Below are 6485 nucleotides of genomic sequence, written 5' to 3'. Positions count from 1 at the left end.
GGTTTGGAAAGGCAACAAAGGCCCTCTTAATGTTTGAACTGCTGAGCAAAGGCACTGGAGCAGCAAACGAGGAAAGGACATACAGGAGAGATATATCATGGACAGGTTTCATGAAGCTGTTTGAAGTCCCAGAGTGGAGCTGTGACCCAGTCTGGGGACTGCAGGGCAACAGGCCCTTGAGGGGCCCTTCTGAGCAGTGCAGCTGGGCAAGTGAGGCCAATATTTCACCCAGGAAAGTGGAAGTATTCTTCCACTTCCATTTGCTTTGCATTAGCACAGGTGTCAGCATTTAGCAGTTTCCAAATCTGAATTTCAGTTTGCAGACCTTTAAAACTACCATTTCAATAAACTAAGGGATTCTCCAGCATTCCAAGGTTTTGAAATAATGGCTTTTCACTGGAGAGGGAGAATGTCAGTAAGAGTGGTGGAAAATTGGTGAGACCTTACTGTTTTCCACCTGCAATGACCATTCTGTTCTATTTTCTCCTTCATTTTACTTGACTCAGCCATTATTTGGAAGGATAACTTCCAAGTCACTTCTTCCCTCTGCTCTCTCACAAACGTGACCCAGATATGGCCCATCCTTCATAAAACATTTCTTTGGTTTCATCTTACTCTTGCTAAAATACCTCCTCCAGACTCCTCTCATTAAAGGAGCCCAAGTTATTCTAGTAGCATTTCGCTACAGCCCGTCCTCACACCTGCCCCCTCTGCCCTGCTAGTGAATTCCCAGGTCAGCCTCCCACAACCAGGATCTGGCCCTGGGTCTGCTCCAACTCTGCCTCTGCCCTTTCTTCTCTGCTGCCTTCTACAATTTTCTCTGGCCAGCCAGAAATATACTGAAATTCAAAATTTTCTCCAACTCCATTTTCTTTAAGAGACTGCCCTAAGTTACTTTTTCCTATCAGTCTGATTCTAAGTTAGCTGTTAGCTATCATGTGAGAAGGTTGGTCATTCTGTCTCCAGCAAGGATCCTGCACTCCCAGGAAGGGGCTGTGGGTATGTCTTTTTCTCCGAGGTGCCCTCACAAGTAATTTGCACGTATGACAAAGATTTGTGTAGTGCTTTATTGTTTAAAAGTGTTCACAGACTATTTAATTTTTAACAATTATCCTAATTTTATAGAAAGCAAGTTACCTGTTATTTTTAAAAATTGCACTTAATATTTTGGAAATTAAAACTGGCATCTCCATCGCTGGCGTTTAGTTCATTGTTTTGCATAGTTGATTTCAGGTCAATAAATATCCCCTTCAGCTATACTGCTCTCACTTTTGTGAGAAGAAATTATAGTTTTCTAGGAAGGTGGCTGAGTCTAGGAATGCTTTTATTTAAGAAACCAATTCCGAACTTCTGAATATTGGAATTAACAAAAATCGTATAATATTTAGATTATATGAAAAACATTCCTGCTACCATATATTCTTTCCTCAAAGGTAAATATTTCTTAGTAAATTAAAAATGAAAGCAAATTTTATGTGGTATGGAAAATATTTTTATAACTTGACAGTCCTCAGGCTAATTAGCGGAACCCTGGAAAACTGCAAAGCCAAGTTCATGAGCCACTTAGTGAAAGGCAAATGCAGTGTTAAAGTTGTATAAACAGAGGCAGGCCTCCTGTTTTTTTTATAATTTTAATATTTAATATTATAGGTTAATACACACTTTTATTTGCTATTTCCTCTCTCCACCCCCCTGCAAATTTGTGCTAGTTAGACAAAAACAGAATTTAATACTTTTACTCTTCTCTCTCTCCCTGTTTTCTCTGGGATCTGATCGGATGGCGTTGAGTAGCAGTGCTATTAGGGAGCTGCTGTTTTCAAAGAAAGTTTGGAGGTTCACATAGATTACAGTCAGAAGTCTGGGGGGATGAACTGGGGGCTAACATAGCCCCGAAAGGCCAACACTTTAGTTTGTCTATTAGTGCACAGACTGAGGGGTACCCCTTGACTCCTAAACTGGAAGCAAAGATGTAAAAAGAACTTTAATAGAATTAGTGTGTTGCTTGTAGTGCCAAGAAAACCATTTCAAAACTTAGAACTAGCAGTAAAATTAGCCAGAAAGTAAAGGAGAAGGAAACAACCAAGAATTACAAGTGGCATTAGAGTTGGAACTTAGGGAGGAACACAAACAAGATGGGGGTGGAGAGAGGAGCCCCAATAGGAAAGTGCAGTGCCACCTAGTCACACTCATGCTCAACTGAGGGAGGAGTCAAGAGGAAGAAGCTGCATTCCCAGGTCCCTAGAACTTTCTTTGTTTTATTGTTTTCTGTCCAAGCCTTTTAAACCTCTTCCTTTTAGGCCTTTTCCATTAATTAGATTTCACTGCCTTATCTGATGGGAATTGTTTTGTCAACCTAAGTGTTCAAGAAAAGCTGCAAATGTAACAAAGTGTTTCATTTCCAGTTGTTAAAACAGATTTAGCAGAATTTATTTTTTCCTCTACTTGCCTCTGCTTACTTTGTGATAAAAGAAAAGGTATTGAGCCATTTTTTTTTAAAGACATTTTGATAAATTGTATTTGTACTGGATAAAATGAAGGTTTTTTTTTTTACCTTGTATAATTCAGCAAATATCAACTATTTTTCTGTTGTAGTAAAACACCAGATTCATGTACAGCAAATGTACCATACTTGTTTTCATTAAAACCTGGTATTCAGTATTGAGTATTGTCATGGTTACTGGGCAAAGGATCTGAAAACTATCATTGGGTCAGAATTTCTCTTACTGGTTCTGGGTCCAGCCACCTCCCACCACAGATACAAACAAAAGGGCTGTTGGTGCAGGAAAAACTATTATTCTAAACAATGGGATAAAAGAAGAGAGTTTTAAGTCCAGTTACTGACAAAAGATATGAGGTAGAGTTGCACAGAGGAGTCAGCAAGGTGTGGCAGAGGTCTGCACTGCTGAAGTGAGTTGGGTTTCCCCCTTGGGGACCATGGCCTGCCACCTACCCAGCTGCAGTGTGGCCTTTGTAGATAGCAGCTCCAATGGCAGCGCAAGCCCACATTCACAGTTCCCCTTAAAATGCTCATGTAGGGCCTCCCCGGTGGCGCAGCGGTTGAGCGCTGGGTTGTGAAGCTGCCTGCAGCCTCTGCAGCGCTGGTTCGATCCCTGGCTGCTCCCCGGCCACTGGAGGAGGGTCCCACATGGTGCGCAGACCTCTCCTGCCGCCCGCTGCTCCCCTCAGCAGTGTACTTTGGTCCTTCTGCCTGCTCTGCTCCCCGCTCTGGCTCTGGTGGAGCCACCAGAGCTCACCCTCCCGCGCTTCTGACTGTACCCAGAACTTGTATAAATAAATAAATAAATCTTAAAAAAAAAAAAAAGGCTCATGTAATGGATGCTCTGTTCTTTTCTCTTGCTAGCAGCCCCCTTGCTCAAGATGTTAGGGGTCAAGTTCAGACCATGGCACTTGCACAGACGTCATTCTGTCTTGCTTGGGAGGTGTCTAGACCTGATGGGGTAGAGTTCAGCCTCTCTTCTGCATTGGGCCACTTCAACATCAATATCTTTTTCTTTGACTATCCTCTCCTAGGCTTAACGACACACTTCCTGTCTAATGTAGGGCAAGGACATCTTCTGCAGGGGGAGCTCAGAGGCTGATAACAAAACATGAACTCTAGTCCTCTATCTGTAGCCTCAGTAGCCTCAACTGTACTCCATTTGCTTGCTTGTTTCTAAATGAATTAAAGTGTCTTATTAACTCTTTTTTAAAAAGAATTATTTATGCATACAAGAGCTGGGGTGCAGGCCAGGGTGGATGGGGGGGGGTGAGAAGATTCACCAGAGACAGAGTGGGGAACAGAACAGGCGGCTTGACTAAAATGCACTGCTGAGGGGAGCAGCGGGCAAGACTGGAGAGAGGTCTGCTATGCCATGTGGTTAGCTCCCTGGCCGGGGGATGGAACTGAACTGGTGCTACAGTAGCTGTGGATTGCTTCATAATGCTGAGACTGCCATTTGCACCACCAGGGAGGCCCTTTATTAATTCTTTACTTGTCCAAAAGAAGACAGGAGCACTATTGGTATAGACTTTTACATTTTACAAAACTTTCCATTTATTTTTGCCTTTGATGTAGGAAATGAACAAAATGGCTAGCTTGATCTTCAAAATGTAAGTGACTAATGATAGTGCGTGACTGAGGGGCACCCAGAGACCCCAAATTTTTAAGGGGTACATGCTCTAAGGGATCCACCATCTGTATACAAAGTGACTCTTAGTATGAAATATCTTTAATAAAAGTAGTGTGCATAAAAAAAAAGTAGTGTGCATAGAAAGAGAAGAAAGGATATTCCTAATAACAGTTTCTCAATAAAACATTCCAAATTGCCCATCCCCTTGTGAGCCATAATGTATTAGAAAAAGAGAATCTTACTGCATCTGTGCAAATAAACACATTGCTATGAAAACTATAAATACTTATAAAGTTCACATTTTGGAGTATCAGGGAAGATAGAAAGTAAATGTCTCAGTTTTGCTTACACATTAAATTCACAAAAAAGACTCAATTTACCCTCACTGCAGATCATAGCTCAATGACATAAAAGAAAACTAAACATAAAATATTTCAAACAAAGTCATTAAAAATGACTTCCTAAGAAAGACTCTTTGGTTCTAAAGGTAGGGCAAAATATCTTTGTCACAATTTCCTAAGGCAAGATATTTTTCTGGTCTGGAGAAAAGGGTTGTCACAGGAACTTCAGCAACATTAGATGCATGGCAACGTGAAGACTATATTCTTCTTTCAATGCATCCAATGGGTGCAATAAGAATCCCTAACTGGGTGAGATTTCCTCTTCCCATAAGGAAGGAGTGATTTGCTAGTAGGCCTATAATTTGGAATGGGCCGCCACAGAAGCAGCCCTCAAGCCTAACAAAGATGAATAAACTCTTGGCAGGTCTATGAAGAGATCCTAAAACTGGAAGTGGAATTAAACTGGTGGGGTGCTGTGCTGGGTGAGTACAGGGGTGCTATTACCACTTAGTGTATGTGTGCAACATGTTAAAACCACAGGTTGTGAGGGCTTCCAAGTCTTGATTGTTGCACTATGCTGTGCCCCATTATAAGAGAGTGGAAGCTCTACCCAAGACATAGTTAGGTTCTATTCCAACCCTATGGCTTTTTTATTCTCTAAATTTAATGTAAGATTTTTTTTTGAAAAAGAACAGAGACACATTCAGGGGCCTCCCCGGTGGCGCAAGTGTTAAAAATAGCACTGTCAATAGCACTGTTGCCAGCCATTGCAGTACGAGTTCAATTTCCCAGGCTGCTGGCCAGGGAGGTGACCCACAGGAGACCTCTCCTGTCTCACCCACAGCTCCCCTCAGTAGTGTATTTCAGTAGACCTTCCTATTCTGCTCCCCACTCTGGCTGGTGAATCCTCTCACCCCCCTCACCTCTGGCCTACACTGAGCTCTTGTATGCATAAATAAATAAATATTTGGGAAAAAAAAAGACACATTCAAATGAATCCAAATTGGGTGTCCCTATATTCATCTCCAAAAGTAGGCCTAAAACCTAGCCACTACATCTCTTCCTCAGTCTACTACAGTAGTCTCTAAGCTGGGGCCATGTTTCTCATCTTGTCACTCACCACTCACAGGCAATTCTTTACACAGCACCTAGAACAAATTTTCTGTGACTTTCTATTGAAAAACAACCTACATTTAGAAAAGGACATATTAGTGAACATCTCCATGAAGTATCACAGACAGAATGTATGCAAGCTGCCAGCACCCAAGTCAAGAGATGATGATGACTGACAAAGAGAATGCATGTCTTTAACCCTCGCCACCGCCTAAGTCACTTATTGTCCCATCCCAAGGGGAACCCTATCCCACTTTCAACAGCATATGTTAATTTTGCCTTCTTTTGAATTTTATATAACTGGACTCATGGACTCATGTAGTATGATGGATTTTTTTTTTAATTTTTTTTTAATAGAGGCATGTTTTTATTTATTTATTTGTTTGCTTGTTTGTTTGTTTTGTTTATACAAGCACTGGGTACAATCAGAAGCGCGGGAGGGTGAGAGAATTCACCAGAGCCAGAGCGGGGAGCAGAGCAGGCAGAAGGACCGAAGTACACTGCTGAGGGGAGCAGCGGGCGGCAGGAGAGGTCTGTGCGCCATGTGGGACCCTCCTCCGGTGGCCGGGGAGCAGGCGGGGATCGAACCAACGCCACAGAGGCCGTGGGCAGCTTTGCAACCCAGCGCTCTACCGCTGCGCCACCGGGGAGGCCCAGTATGATAGATTTTTTAAAAAAATATTTTCTTTTGCTTGACATTGTATCTGTGTGATTCATCCATATTATTGCCTGTATTCATACATAGTTATTTCTCATGGCTGTGTAAACTTATATTATGTTAACCTATTGTTGATAGGCATCTGGCTAATTTTTAGTTTGGCTATTATGACCGCTGCTGTTATGAGCATTCTATCCAATGTCTATTTTGATAAACACAAGCACACATTTCAATTCCTTGTAT

This window comes from Talpa europaea, assembly GCF_964194135.1.
Source record: "Talpa europaea genome assembly, chromosome: 6".
Lineage (NCBI taxonomy): Eukaryota > Metazoa > Chordata > Mammalia > Eulipotyphla > Talpidae > Talpa > Talpa europaea.
This window is presented reverse-complemented; position numbering follows the sequence as displayed.